This window comes from Pyxicephalus adspersus, chromosome 3 (genome assembly GCF_032062135.1).
Source record: "Pyxicephalus adspersus chromosome 3, UCB_Pads_2.0, whole genome shotgun sequence".
NCBI lineage: Eukaryota > Metazoa > Chordata > Amphibia > Anura > Pyxicephalidae > Pyxicephalus > Pyxicephalus adspersus.
The window spans coordinates 122,223,372-122,240,139 of NC_092860.1; the positions used below are offsets into that span (position 1 = coordinate 122,223,372).

At 36.9% G+C, this 16,768-nt stretch overlaps 1 protein-coding gene across 2 annotated transcripts in view; it reads right to left on the reverse strand.

The window, feature by feature from the left end:
• Positions 1 to 16,768, reverse strand: part of CRACD (capping protein inhibiting regulator of actin dynamics) — an 80,411-nt gene that overhangs the window by 45,460 nt on the left and 18,183 nt on the right. For both annotated transcript variants that reach the window (XM_072406206.1, XM_072406205.1), the window contains exon 2: positions 7,805 to 7,931. The gene's annotated coding sequence lies outside the window, so the exon portion shown is untranslated. The remainder of the gene's footprint in view (positions 1 to 7,804; positions 7,932 to 16,768) is intronic.

The following is a 16,768-nucleotide window of genomic DNA, read 5'->3' on the forward strand; positions in this document are numbered from 1 at the left end:
GCACAAATCACAGCACATTAATCTTAGGCAGGCCAAGGAAAGAGACAGAATCCATCTTTACCAAATATTAATTATAATGGCAATCATATCTAATATGTGTGTGGGTTTATACTAAAATAGCTCCTATTCTTATATCCCTGAAGGCTTACTTAGAAGCACATTGCACAGATAATGGTTCAGGAAAGTTATACACTATACTAAGAACACTGAGAAATACTTAAAGTGTACCTGTGCTTAGCCTATGCATGCCACTGATATGGGTAACCCGTGCCCAGCGACATACCCATCTTCCCCCATTTGCACTCTGAATGACAATTAAACTTCAGCTGGTTTCCATGTTGTCTACACAACTAGAAATCTAATTATGCCAACATTGTGCTGTGGCCAGTGCATTAAATTCATATTGGATCAGGTAGCCAATCATACTGCAAAGATATTGGTCTATATGTAGTATTTGATGGGTAAATGTGTATTGAATTAAGACAGCCCATTCATTAATATAGGCTGCCAATACATTGAAAAGAAGCAACATCTTACACTTTTTTGTTAACCTTACAACACTTAGAAGATGCATTGGTCTGAGCTGGAAATGTAGGTCCATTGGCACATACTAATTCTAAACCCAACAACAAAGCTCACAGTGTGCCTGGATGTAGCTGCACCGCAGTTTTATATTTTTTCAGTTTTAAACTTGTTAAAGCTCAGGAAGACATAATCATATACCATCTAGTGCTTGTTTAACAATACTGGTACATGTATACATGTATGCCTCTTCCATAAGAAGCCACAGAAGTGCAGCAAAGTTTAGAATTTTGGTATGGTGGGTTGCTGGGTTATTAAAGTAATTCCTGTAAATGTCATTCTGGCCCAGACAATCTACACTACCAAGAACAGCAGATTAAGGAGAGTTGGCTGGAGGAGGTTGGAGACCAAGCTCTATACCCTCGAGAGAAGTTGCTTCACCAACCACACTATGTTGTCTGGCAAGATCACAAGAACAACAGAAATAAACAACAACAGGTAATAAAGCTCTAATACATACCAACATATATTAGCATTTTGATTGGAATTTAACATTTTGGTGATGAATGTTTGTACTAAATTTTATCTTTTGACAACCAGTCAATGGTTGCAGAGGATTTTATACCACGTTGTTACATATTTGGTGTTGTATGTAATATACCAGACACCCATGCTTGTCTGGTGTGGCTATCTCTCTGTATAGCTAAATCTGTTGCTGCTTTTACCAGTGAAGAGTGTTGGTTGGTCAATGCGCCAGTGTATGGACAGTTTAAAATTAGTAAACATATATTATTTCCATAGTTTATCTGATTCCCAGACCTTTTTTCTGTTTTGTTTTACACCTATAAAGTGAAGATAGTGTAACTAAGTTCTTATTTATTTAAATATTTCTGGACATTTAATGCTAATCCATGTATACCTGCAGTCGGTTATGTATTTATGACCTTGGGCAAAGATACACAACATGCACAATAAAACACAACTGCACACAAGCTAATTAACATGGATTCTGTCTTTAATTTGCAATCCAAAGGCCTGTTCTTGTTTACCTGAAACCTTAGTACTCAGCAATTCCTCCTGAGCATCCTGCTTTGTTTCTCTTTCATCTGCCATGCTGCTCCTACGGATTACTGAAACAAAAATGTTAAATTGCACAGACACATGTTATGAATATTATAAAACAAGGCCTGGATCTAATATATGCACATCCAAAAAGATCAATTAGCCTATGCATGGATATTTATAACCTTAAACCCCAGAAGACTTTTAATTTGCATACGCTAATCGCAGTAAAAAAAGATTTAGGGGCATATAGGGAGATAAAAATTGTGTATATACTGCAGGTAAAAGTTCTTACACTCAGGCACAGGGGGCACTTAGTAAAGTGTGCCTGCAGTGTATTAATAAATGATAAGATTATATATTTATGTAAAGCTAAAGTAAGGTGAATTCTGTACTTCTGTACTTAAATGTAATGTTTATGTGTATTTTTAATGTATCACATTTAAAGCTTTTTATATTACGTCCTGTCTTTGTCCTTTTACATACCTCTCCACATTCTAAGATAAGAAAGAAGGATACCCTCCAGCACAATGGTAGAGGACGTACCCTGCCACGTCCCTGCTTATGAATAATAAACACTTGTTCTTTTTATAAAGGTTGATCAGATATAGCACAATGTATTAATAGTACACACACATGGAGTACATGCAGTACACAAAATAAAGACATATACATTAAATACCAGTTTACTATATAAAACAATTCCTATATAGGAGGTATTTCTGGGCCCATACACATTTTTTTTTATTTGTAGACAAGTTACATTTGCATGCAGCTTGCCCAAGGTAACAGCCACATGTGATGCAGTACCTACAGGACTAAAAGCTGAAATCCAATGTACTGTTAGAGCAGACCAGGGACAATAAGGCTGGGGGGGAAATGGGTGTATATTAATGGTAATCCTGCAACCAGAAAATGATCTGGGCTGTACCTGATTTGCTGCAGCTTCTAATACGCACTGAAAATTACTAGGAATAGACCTAGTAATGAATATGTACCTGTGTATTTTTAAGTGTATATATGATTTATACATTATATTGTTAAGGCAATAGGTTTCTTCTGATTTATCAAAGATTTGTTTCTGTTTAAATATTGCATAAATATTGTGCAATTTTCTAAGATCAGCAAAAGTTTCTCTATAACAGAATTATTTTAAACTTTATGATCTTTTATTTTCGTTTAAAAAAAATAAATTAGTTGTTAAACAATCTCTTCATCTACCTTTATTCTCTTTCCTGGCGATTACGTAGTCAGCTAGCTAATAGTTGACTTTGCACAGGAAAAGAAAGTCTTTCCACATATACTCAGATTACCCACATTCAGCTCTGCCTATTAAGACATCTCACTGAAGCAGCAAATGGAAAGTGAACAACAAAAGTTTCCTAAGGAGACACGTCTCCAGTTATAGAGACAATTTATTATATTCAGTAGAAAGTCTTCTCAGGTTTCTGGAGTGGTTTACCAATTCATGTGATAAGAGTGACGCTTCATCTTTCATTCCATCACTGCTTATATAAAGTATATTCACAAAGTCATCTTCGTGTTGGTATGAATCTCAATGGAATAATATGCCACATTTCCTAACTGGGATGTCCTGTAGTATCCATACTTACAGAGATAATCTACAGTTTACTCAACTTCACCACAAGAGGTGCTTGGAATGAAAGTCAGAATGATTTGGATTAGAATGGCTGAAAAATCTGCTCCCAGAGTTAGAAATTCTAGATAGAGTTCAGTTTTTTTAAATATTGAAATGCTTATTTTTGTTTAAAAAAACAACCACTAGAAATTGTATATTTAGCTAATTTTGATCGGTTTATCTCTCAATATTGTGCAGTCGGTGGTTGTGGCGGCAGCGCCAGGGCGGTTTATGGTGGTACAATTACTGGGAGCAATAGCAGGTGGCCAAAACACATCACTAGTCTAGGACTGGTTAATTTTAATGAATGTGAGTTGTTCCCCACTGGTGTTTGTTTTGGAGTGACAATTCCACTTGCTGCACTGACTCCCTCTGACATGATACTCAAGGGTGGACAACACAGCACCTGTAGGCTGGACGATTCTTGCCAAACACCCATTTCTTGGCCCAATAATCAATTGGGTCAAGAGTTAGTAGAGTGCAGGGACAGACAGGTTTGAAAATGGCAGCTTGGTATCTTTTAACAGGGTTGAGTATCCATAAATTCTTAAAAGGAGCTGGCATTATACAACCTGTACCACCAGTAGCTTGTTCAGTTGGCATGCCAGATTATTATTTTGAGAATAGGATAAAGGATGGGAAGGATGAGGTTGGATTTGCTAGGCAAAGATTTTTTTTCATAGATTAGTATATAAAGCTTGTGGATAAGAGGAGCAAGGATTAAGCAAGGAATAATAAATATTGCTTTGTCACCCACTGCTTTCCTGGGTTTACATACTGTATGTTCTATTAACACACAGCAAGATACACTATCAGGTGGTCAATTCCCATACAGGGGACACCATCTGCACTAAATCCCCTTAACCTGAAGCTCTTAATGATGTATGAGTGTCATAGGTATCTGCAGCTTCAATGGGCAGAGACCTGCAAACTTTATGAGAAGCCCTGCATTTTAGTTTTTTTTTTAAATGCACATTGATGTCCAGTACCATCCTCTTTATCTCACTATTGTCCTCCTCATCACTCCCAAGTTCCCCGCCTTGTCCCAACCACATCATCATCACTGTCTGCAAACACAAAAGGCAACTGAGATCATGTGCCCTCAGATAGCGTGGATTTGAGTGTTGCAGAGGAAGAAGAGGTACCCTGGCTCCAGAGTAAGTATTACCATCACTGCTTTTAAGCTGAGATGATGAGATGATGAATGTACTGGGAAGTCCACAAGGGGTGAAGCTTGACTGGGAGGAATCTGCTTCTTCCTACTCTGTGAAAACATGCATAACAGGACCACATTTTGTCTGCTACAACTTCTAGTGTGTTTATTAGTTGCTGCCAGTGTGATCCCTCCTGCTACCCATTAATTGGTAAAATCTGAATCCACACCCAAAAGGTTTAGTTTGAGTTGAGGATCCACAAGCGTCTGATGTGTAGTGTCTAGCCCTACTTCCCTTGCCTTACTTATTTCAAATTAAAAATAACCGGTTAAAAGCTTGTGTATAACTGAAAATAACTTCTGTGGTATCACTTATTACCAATTTTTTTACCACTTAACAAATACAATATGAGAAGAATAGGCATATTTTATTAGCATGAATGAGTAAAATGCCTGTGTATAACTGGAAATCAGTTTTTGTACTCTTGTTTTTTAAATTCCCTACCCCTATTAGTTCAAACCTCTGTAGCAAAAATGGCCCCATGATAGGCACTGTCTGCTCCCCTATTTTGTTCCTATTAGCAGCTACAAGCTTTGTTTAAAATGGTGCCTAGCTGTGCACTAAGTTGAGCCCTCTGTGGAAAACAGAGACAGGTGTGCCAATGTGCCACCTGTCTTTGGATTATTTTCGATTTCGACTGGATTGGAATTCGAGATTTGAGCTATTCTGACCTGGGAGTTGGAACCGACTCTGATTGGAACTATCCAACCACCATTAGCCACAACTAATTTGCTTTTTTGTTGAAGTATATGCAAAACTAAAAAAGTGCTTCTATGAGCCACCGTTTTCAGCCTTCAGCTATCTTCCAATTGCACATCCAGAGAGTGCCCTTCACCACTACAGTGACAGCATAGAGCAATTTGTATTGGGCAATATTATCTTACTTGTATTCCATTTACAATGACCCCAGCTAATATAGATATCAATAAACTTAAAGAAGATAAAACCCAAAACTGGACAACATTTGTTGCCATAAACTAATGTCATGCCATTCCCTTCCCCCCTTTTTAACCTTCTTTGCATCCCAGTGCTGCAGATATTTTTTAACCTCATTGCAACAATTCGTTGTCTACATGTTCTTGCTCTAAGGTTCTCATTGCTCTAGAGCAGCTTCCTAATATTGGCAATGGTGGAGTATGCTTTCATAATGTGTTCTGGAATGTTTGTGTGAACTGTTTCCCCAAAAAGTGGGAAATCAGAGTCTCAGTGTTGCCTCAAATGCAACAAAGAACCAAAACACTCCCTAAATCAGTCATATTATCAATGCTTTACACAATGATAATGTAGGAATAATATCACTAAATGAATGATTAAAAACAAAGCAACATTGTTCAGCCACCAACACATGAATGTGACAAGAGAATATTTCATTATACTGAATAAGAGCGATTGTCCTGCTAATAATACTAGTCTCTCTTCCACAGAAATGTTTAATGCATGGGTATAACGTTATCATTAGATTACAGTCAATTTCTCATTAGCAGCTTTGTACACAAAGATATTTTCTATATACAGAACTAACATTTATTGTAAAACAACTTACATTATTAAAGCTTTTCTACAGTATTTTTTGGTAACACATGAGCAGATCTGACGCCAATTTTGTGCTTGACTGACTGTTATGATTGATATTCTACAGTCCCAAAACACTTTATACAAAATTCTAATTTTTTTTTTTTTTGGATAGAATGTGATATGAAATCTGATCAGATTTCAGATGTTTTTGGTCATTCATACAAATTATACAACTTGTCTTCTTTCTCTCTTTTTTTTACCAACACATTTATTTACAACCAGAACCCAGATCTCTTATGATCAGTCACCTGCCAAAATAACTTCGGATTCACTTTAAGTCTGATCTGTTTATTGGAAATCTGATCAAAAGTAAACAATCTGCCCCTGTACACTAGTCTAAAGATCAAATTTTCACAATCTAATCCACAAATGGCACCCTTCATAATGACTGTGACAGATACTAGTTGATTCAACCGATTTTCCTTATTTAAGCTAAAAACCAATCATAAAAAATGAATGCTTCTATATGTTTTATCAGACAGAATAAAGCCAAAACTTTTTTATTTTAGCTTTGCATAGTATGTGGAAGTGTTGTTTAAGTTCAAATACTGAACACCCCATATATTCTCTATGGGAATCTGCAAAAGAGTAAGGGGTTCACCTTACTGCTAGTCTGAACATAATAAATAATTATAAAACTTTATAGCCTTGTTTAGCATCACTCATAATTAACGTATATTTTAAAGTGAAACTAGTAGAATAGTAGAAAAAAGATGGTGGCACCTGCGATGGAACAGGGACAGGTGAGCATATTTAAAAGATTGCATGCTTATTATATTACAGAAGTGACATCACCTGTAACAAATAACCAAGCACCAAGTTACGAAATGCAATGGGAATGGCCATACTACTTCTCCTTGAGGTGTGAGTATGGCCATTAGAATAGTTTGCATGTGTGCAATGGTACTAACTTCAAATAAAAAAAACTCTGGAATGCACACATTTCTATAACCAATACCTGTGCAATACTTAGGGATGTTATTGCAACTAAACTTCTTCACTTTTTGCAGACTTATTTACCCACAGATGTATATTATGGACCTGTATAACAAACAAGCATTCCAAAAGTAATAATAATAATAATAATAATATAAAGTTTAAACTAAAACTCAGTTATTGCTAAAAAGAAAAAAAAGACAGTTTTCAGGACCATGGACAAGAGAAGGAACAATCTATAGCCCTGAACCTGGAAATTGGGAGCACAAAGATGAGAATGTATAAAAACATGAACAAGTATATGTGTTTTCTACAAATGTTCAGGTTAGCATGAGCATCTTATGTATGCCCTGCTGAAGTTTCTCGGCTTTCGGTTTTGGATTTATTATATATATGAGGCATGCTTCAAACAGTCATTGGCTCAGTCTGTATATTTGCACCCTCTCTCCTCACTATATATAAGCTCCCCTAATAGCCTCCAAGCTTCTACTGTAAATAACACTACTGTAATAATTTAATGATTTAAAAGTATCATAGGCCTCAAAGGAGAATCATGAATACGATTGCTTTTCTTGATGACAACTTGATGACAACTTTTCTAGCTATAACTTTCATAGCATAAATACATTATAATTAAAAGAGCATCTGGCTGTTTAGTTGTAAAATTAACACTAGTAGCACAAAACACAAATTCAAACAAAAATTACACATTATCTTAAAAATAATTTCATTATATTCAATATAACAGAAAAACAAAGTATTTGAGAATAAATGATAAAAGAAATACATGAAACTTGCTGTTTTTTTAAGTCATTAAAGTTTATGAACTGATACTCTATACTTTGCAGTTACTCACCCTGGGTTAAAGGCTTTGTCAATGTTTCAGTAATCAGCCGCTCGCTGTGCCTGGGAATTCTCAACGCTTACCAAACTGCTGTTCTATTGCAGGGCACATATCGCCATCACACCTCTTAGTAATAGTTCTAGAAAATGATAAAAGATGATTAATCATAGATCCTCCTGTACAGTAGGACTATACATATAATCTCAGTATTAGTCATTTCTTCATATTTATGGACTTCAAGTTACATAATTCTTTCAAATGTATTCTTGTTCATGAACAGGGTAATTTTTAGAGTGGGTGCAGGATGCTGATTGTTAAAGTTTTGTGCATGTGAAACTTTTCATTTAGTTATTACTCTATAATTTTTAAAAATTGCCTTTTTTCCTCTGGCGGTGGGCAGATTTAAAATGCTGCAGAAAGAGTAACAATGATATTAAGTAGTACTGTTCTCTGCAGCATTTTCCTGAGAATTCAGAGGCAGAGTTTTGTCATCCTTGGCTCACAGGAAGAGGGTAAAATGACACTGGGGGTCATTTACCTAGAAGACAAACATCACAGGACCCATGACTGTGGGATTGTTATAAATGTGTGAAAAAGTGTATCAGCAATACAGCTATTTGCTGGAAACTTCTTCCTAGAAGACATCTGTTAATTATGATTGTCTTTTATACTTGCTTCAAAGCCAAAACCAAAAATAATGGGTACAGTAAAGGTATACCCATATTAAATGTATAGCATTGTATAATATATTGACACTATATAAATAAAGTATAATAACAATAATGTGAATGTTTGGCAGTTATGTTATATTAGGTGGTGTAAAGGTTATGTGTTTTGCTCATAGTCACCAATTCAATTCTCTATTTCTTCTCCTATTAAAGTTCAGCATTGATATTGTAAGGTCCCAGAACCACCAACATCGCCAAAAAAACAAACACCTTTAATTTTCACCGGGACATGATAAATGATTCAAGTTATTACTTTGTTACCAATGTAATTAAACAGATCTAATTTTGTTAGTACAGATAAATAGGGGAAGCGAATCTGATTTTTATGTGTGACATAGAACTCATATTTTCATAAAGAACAAACATTCTTTATTCAGTTCATGTTTTGTGGGGTTTTGGCCTAAAGTTAAGTATGAGAAAAGATTCATTGTTATAAATAAAAAAAAACTGAATTTTATTCTTAGCCAATAACTGTATTCTTAGCCAATTAATTGCTAAATGTTACAAACCGGACATGAACAGGGACCCCTTCCATGATTTCGGTAAATGTCTGGGAACATTGTGTGAGTAACAATAATAATAATATTAAGTTGTTCCCAGACATTTACCGAAATCATGGAAGGGGTCCCTGTTCATGTCCGGTTTGTAACATTTAGCAATGAAGAAACGTAGAAGCAGTGTACACGGAGGCACATAATGTGTCTTTCCCTCTCTCTGTGGGTAGGAGCTGAAATTATAGAGCTATTATTATCACTATTGTAGGAGTTATGCATTTCTGCATCCTGAAATAGTTGTGTTTTTGATTTCCAACAAGTAAATATCCATCAGGGTAGAGAATTGCTGGACTATGTATAGTTCTGCCTAACAAGGGAAATAATTGACTGGAGCCACATGCTGCGCTTGAGAAATACTCAATAGCCAATCTGCAAGAAAACTTTGTACCCTGCTGCAGTTCATTGTAACAAAAAGCACCTAAATACTATTGTTACCTAAATGGTTTAGTATACTAAATGAATACATTCTGTTTATAGGCTAAAAATAACTGGTGCTGAGTGCAAGAAGAGTTCCACCCCCCTATTACTGAACATATAAGGCATTGCAGCAGTTTTCTGCTCCCTTAGATCTGCTAAAGTATTTTGTGTGTTCAATGGACCCACTAGGAAATTATCAACATATGTTCACTTTCATGAATTATCAGTTAGCAAACCTGTGGGCCTGATTTTTTACAGCTCTCCAAGCCTGGAGAGGATACACTTATCAGTGAAGCAGGGTGGTCCAGCAAACCCGGAATAGATTTCCTAAAAGTCATTTCCTAATTCTTGGCAAATGTTTGAAATCTTGGACTAGATCCAATCCAGGTTTGGTGGATCACACAGCTTCACTGATGAAAGTATATCCTGTCCACATATTTGACAGTGTTTTCATCACAACTGGTGGATCTGTCACAACTGGTGTTTGGCGACCCCTTATGTGGCAGATTTTCATCCACCACCTCCAACTTCAGTGAAGATCTATGGTACAGTATATCTATAAGGGGAATACACCTTTTGCCATCACGTGAAAACAGATTCAGGTCCAGAGCCTCAAGCACAGGTATTTTCAAATAGGGTTCAGAGAAACCCTAGGGTTACTCCAGTAGTTGTTAGAGGTCCTTTGAGCTTTATCTAACTGACATCCCATCTGATGGTGCCTGCATAGTTCCACGTTTATTACCATTGGGCATATGCAGTGTGATGATACCAGTGAAATTTTAGCTTTCCAGAAAGTTGGCATTTTGACTAACACTGTAAAGGGCGTTCTTTCATGATTGTCACCATAATGAAGACAGCCATACCACTGACCCTCAATTAAATCTTTTTTATCAAGAGACCTGTAAAGTTATTTCCGGGATTTGTTTGGGGTAAAAATGTAAAGAAAGGGTTCTCTAGAAAGTGGTGTACTGGGCTACAGTCAGAAAATGGAGTAGAGTGGAAGAAGAAGACTAGTGAGTAGTTAAGTAGACATAGCTCAGAATCCTGTAAGAGACTAGAATCTTGTAGAAGCTTAGATCTGACACTGAGAACTGTCAGTTCTAACTTCAACCAGAAAACTGGAATATTTGATCAAGAATATTTTTTCCTCTCTGGCTCTTGAAAATATATGCAGTACTCTGTAGACTGGCTATCAAGCCATCAGAATACTGATTACCTGGGGATATTTCACTTTACACTTTAATTTCAGATTAACCCAGCCTTGTGCTTAAACTTCATACTGACCCCAAATCATCACAGGTAGTGATCATGTATAGACAGTGCTATTCATTCTATGGAGAGGGGGAGGTTGAGGGATTCCACCTCTTCTTCCTTCACAGAAAACAGAACTGGTCACTAATTGCGGTCATTCAGTGATCCAGCAGATCACTGATGACATCAGACGATTAACACTATAAAGGATTGAGTACATATGCTATATTTTCATTGCCCAAGAAGATCATGAAAATTCAACAAAAATCTGGAGTCTCTATATAGCTTTAGCCTTATGCCAGGCTCTGTAAGGTTTACTCCAACCCACCTATTTCCGATTATTTGTTTACCAGGGCCTAATACCCAGAAGGTTAAGGTGAAGGCTGAAGAATTCGTATTCTGCTAGGACTATAGTGTTGATATGGCTGATAGAAATGAACTGATATATACACTTCTTCTATTATCAGTAAAAGCTATAAATGTATTTATCCCGATCAGAAAAACAAATCCCCATAGATGTGCCAGCACCCAGCACAGGAAGCCATATTTTCCCAACACAACAAGCTTCTTATTAGCACTCACCTTGGTATATACTGCCCGCTTTTATTATTATGCGTCCTGTACACTAAAATGGCAACTATGATAAATCTTTAATACTTAGACAGTCAAGCAGCTGGGTAACTGGGTACACACATCCGCTGTCACTTTGAATCAATATTCTTGAACAACAATATAAATCCGTACTGCAGGATTCTTTATAACAAGCAAGTGTAATTCTCCGCTGGTTCAAACATCCACAGATCACTGTCAATACAAATCTTGTTCACTATCACAGATTAGAGGATTAGAATCTCAAAGTTGTGATCTATATCACATAATACATACACGTTCCATTCACTCTTGTCTACCTCTCTAAATAACAAAGCTAGCTACTCACTACCCCATCTCTCTACATTTAAAATGTAAGGGGAAACAATCTATCCTATTATCAGTAACATAAATACGTACATTTTCTAATTTGTTTGTGCAGGTGAGGATAATGTTATTCAGTATTTCAGTATGTTGTTGGAAGCTCAATAACATAAACCAGCGTTAATTGTTTTAGGCTTTATTGCCTGGTTTTGCCATAAAAACTGAATTTTTGGAATCAAACTAAATGGAACTACAAGCATTGTAAAAATGTAGATAATTAATATATTCAAAGTTTATTAGATTTCTTGCATGATATGTTATTGCTATTTAATAATCATGTTTTCACTTTTTTATAATGTATTATATTTTGCCGGTTGTGTATTTCAGTTTGTGTCTACAAAGTTTTACTGCACTCTGCTTGCTATTAATAGCTTTTAGTAGTGTACATAAATAATATGTTAGTAACAGGATCGCTGGCTTCATTATCAGCCTTCTAAAGAAGTCTGTGTTTTTATTGTGAGTGCTAAGGAATGATATTGTCCAAGAGGTAATGTGATCACCTGCAAACAACCAAACATTGATGCCTAGAACTGTACACCATCAATGAGGTACACAACAAAATCCTCATTATGACAATAAGCTATGATAATGGACAGAAAACAATTCTAGTACTAGGAAACAGTATATTACTGGATGAATGCAAGAAATGTACTACATTTTAAAATTTATTATACTTTCCTATAGTTTTTTCAAGTCTTACATTACATTACATTACATTAGTGCTCACCCGAAATTCACAGACAGGCACAAGCAGCTAAATTTTTGGTAAAAAACTTTTTTAAAATTTATTCTAAAGAAACACAAATTAGTCACCTAGTAATAATAGATAGATACCCGTCTATGCGCCCAAGTCCTTCACATTGCCTTACTGGAGCATTTACCATTCCAATAATATGATCATCAAGCAAGTTCTATAATAAGGAATAACAAAACTATTGCTGAATATATTCTACAACATGGTACAAACAAAAGCTTTCTAAGTACAATAATGAAGGTGATTCAAAGGTCACTTCATCAGCCTAATAAATGTCAGTTGTATAAATATGTTGTCAAAACGACGGATTATTTTTAATCATTCACTTACAATAAATGATTATCAATATTCAACTGACAGCAAAGCAATCTCAGCACTAAAGTCCCAGAGGCATAAGAAAGTCTAGCGGGTGCTCAAACTTTGTAAAATCTACTAAAAAATGAAAACGCTGGCTGTTCCTAAAGAAGAAAATTTCAAAGCTTACAAGCACATCTTTGTTAAGACGTTTTTATAACCTCAACATATGTAAAGCTTTGCAAATCAGTTTTGGACCTGATTATACATAGCAGTAGGGTAGAGCTTTTCCTGCTCTTCTATTCTGTACTAGAAATAAAATCATCTCTCTCTGTTGTAAACAATATATTGTTCTTACTCTTGGGTTTTTAAGTCAGTAACTTTGTTCCTAAACAGCATATGGGCCAGACATGTAACTGCTGTGGCCCTTTGGAGGGTAAGCTGCTTTCTACACATCCTACTCAGACTTTAATTATCCCATGGTTGAATGTGAAAACAATGCATATATTGTAAACCAGATGCAGCTAAAAATTAAGCAGTAAGCAGAAAACACAAATATTCATTACATTAAAATGCAATCCCACCATCGCTTACACATGCATAAATAGCATTTCTTAAAGACAGCTGGATGACATCAGCTACCAAACCTGTCAGCCTGTCAACAACTGCAGGCGCTGACTATAAACACATAATCCACCACAGAGAAAAAGTGAACTGAACAGCAATCAGTGACATAATACACTTGGGATAACAAAAATAGATTGCAAAATAAACACCAAATAAATTATGCACAAGAGTTCCTACCAATCTACACCAGCTGTCCTGTTAACACCAACCATAAACTTAAACCTATGGAGGTAAATACATAATCTACACACCTGCTCTGATACCTTGCGGGGTGCCCAAGCCCCTCAAAACCTGGAATGCTTTGTACTACACAGCTCTGACCTCGCCCCATCCCAACTAAAACAAGTACAATTGGATCATCACTGTAAGGGTCGGCCTTACTAACAATAAGTAGTGTTCATTAAAATATCTATATATATTAAAATCAGTAAATTCATTACCTACATTTTAGGGGTCCTGCATGTTCTTTAGGGGAGCAGGGGCATTGTGCAAACAACCATAGGGTAATAATATACATGTTTTAAAATAGGGGTTTCAAACTCTGGCCCGCGGGCAAAATCTGGCCCACAACGTCCTTTTGTTGGCCCCCAAAGGAATCCTAAATATGAATTGCAGCTGGCCCGCCGCTGAAATAGCACCGCTACTACAATTCCCAGAATCACTCATATCTATAGACCAGCAGCCTCTCTGCCTATGCGTGGCCCTGCATTGGACTGTTTTATAGACACAGGGAATTGTAGTAGCGGTGCTATTTCAGTAAAGATGGAGTTCCAGCCACTCATAACATTAAGCCCTGCATTGAACTGTTTTCTTGATGCAGGGAATTGTAGTAGCGGTTCTATTTCAGTTTCAAGTTTGGCCTGCGACTTTGTCTAAGTTTTTATTTTTGGCCCACTGTGTATTTGGGTTTGACACCCCAGGTATAAAAGATGTAGATCCTATACAAATGTTACGTACCTTCACCAATTTGAGTTCTCTGGTTCACAACATAAATATGAATTGAAAATTTATGATTTAAAAAGAGACTTTTTAATTACAGAAGTGCCTTAGTTTTCATTGAAATGTCTGTAGCTAAATGTTGTAGTCTTCCTGCTAGAAATTTAGGGGTTAAATATGACAAATATTTGTCTCTGTGGCCAATAACTGGTGTTGGAAAGATCCTTCAGTTGTTCCCTCTTTGAGTTGAATCAAATTTTTTTTTTTTTGTCTGTAAAAAGTATAAAAGTACAGGAAGCATTTTATTGTAGTTGATGTTATGCTGAAATTGCGTGGTAGTTATACTATAAGTCAGTGTAGATGCTCATAGTGCTTAGCACAATTTCTCCATGATTGGCATTACTGTACTTTCATTAGATCCATGTGCGTCTATAGATATGAGTATGATACATTAAACTGCAACCTCTGGTAGGAGAATATTAAAAGAACACATTCATGTAACCAACCCATTATATACAAGGTGCAGCAAAGATATCTTCTAAACACAGCTTTCAAGCCATTTCACATTAGAGTTCAATTTCTCATAGACAATAAAAGGTCAGAAACCGGGCTCTGTATTTATACACTCAGTAAATCTTTCAATGACCTCAGCACATCAGTATATATACATAATGGATGGAATAGTAGCAGTACATACACGAAGTGCATTTAATAATCTACTCATTGTATATAAAGAAGTGAATTGACAGTTTACAGGCAATATGTTTATGTCTAAAGATGTATAAACTCATATCTTTATATAAGAGGCTCTGAATATTACCACCCCTAGATCCACTCAAGAAGCGTTGACCCCTTCTTTTTTGTTCAAGTGGGAAACTACCTCCATCTCATATCTAGGCACCCAGATCCCTGTGAACTTGTTGCATACCTTAATCACATTAGGAATGATGTACAGAAATGGAAACAACTGGCCTTTACTTGGTTTGGAAGATGTAACATTCTGAAAATGAATGTAATGCCTCGATTGCTGTATTTGTTGCAGGCTCTTCCTTATACATACCAACTCAGATACTCCATAAATTTCGCTCAGAATATATAAAATTTATTTGGCACTCAGGCTACCCTCGGATTGGAGTGAAGCTCTTGATACTCCCCAAGACTAGGCGGAATGGCGTTTCCTAACCCTCTGCTGTACCAGCAGGTAGTACACTTGTCTAGACTAATAGACTGGTGTACCCATAGGGACTCCAAATTATGGGTCCGCCTGGAAGATGTCTGCTCACCTACCCCCAATCGATTCTCTGGCATACTCTGGTAATAAGACACCCTCTGATTGGCCCGACCCTAAAAATAATCTCCAAGTTTTTTAGCTCACAGAAGGTACCCACTTACCCATCACCCTTGTCACCTGGCTTAGGAAATCCTGAATTTCCCTCTGGACTTTCAGACTCGGGGTGTTTATTGTGCTATACACTTTATTCAGAATGGTACATGGATACCAATATCCACCCTACAAACCGATAGGGAAATACCTCCTCTGACCCCTTGGCGCTATATACAGCTATCTTATGTATTTAGGTCACTGCCTCAACCAATTTATTTCTATCATTCTTTTCTGCCTTTGGAGTCCTTGTGTGCTGCTAAGCAGCCATTGAGAGGCACCCTTTACTATGTCTACCAGTCACTCTTGGCGCTACAGGCTCCTGAGACCTAATTTTGTGACTAAATGCAATTTACAGATACACAAAAGGAGATGTTACTACATTTCAGTCATAAGGCCTCTATATGCAATAGATACCAGGAGACCAATTACAAATTGGCCACTCGCTAGTATAGGACGCCTTGTAAGCTTACCAAGCTCTTTCATGGTACGGATGACACTTGGAGGTGCCGAGCTGCTCAAGGCACCTTATTACACATTTTTTGGGAAAGCCCTAACCTTTTGGTCCTCAGTGGCTGACATTACCCTTAAGTTTACTGACGTAGCCATTAGAGACAAACCGCCCTAAGCTTTACTTCATGTGTCAGTTTTCTCAAAGAAGGTGTACAAACGGTCATTGCTGAGACATCTCCTCAATGCGGCTAAGGCATGTGTCCCTGCTTGCAGGAAGAGTACTAGCCCACCGACATTAGATCACTGGTTAAAAAGGGTGGCAGAAGTGTACCGCATGGAAGACAAGATTTCCACTGACACCAATAATACAGCCAAATTTACTCAAACATGGTTTTCTTGGATCCAATTCACTACATCTACTGATTATGTTAGTTTGTCCCACTGCTCCCAACCTGACCCATCGCTCACACCGCCGAACTGAGTTCACTATCCCTACACTGATTCGGACTTGAAGGCTCAGGCTTATAGCCCCTCCCCCCTGGTTTCTGTCCCCCGCCCCCCTTTTTACTACCTCCAACCCATCCCCTTGCCCCATTAGTTATAAAGGTG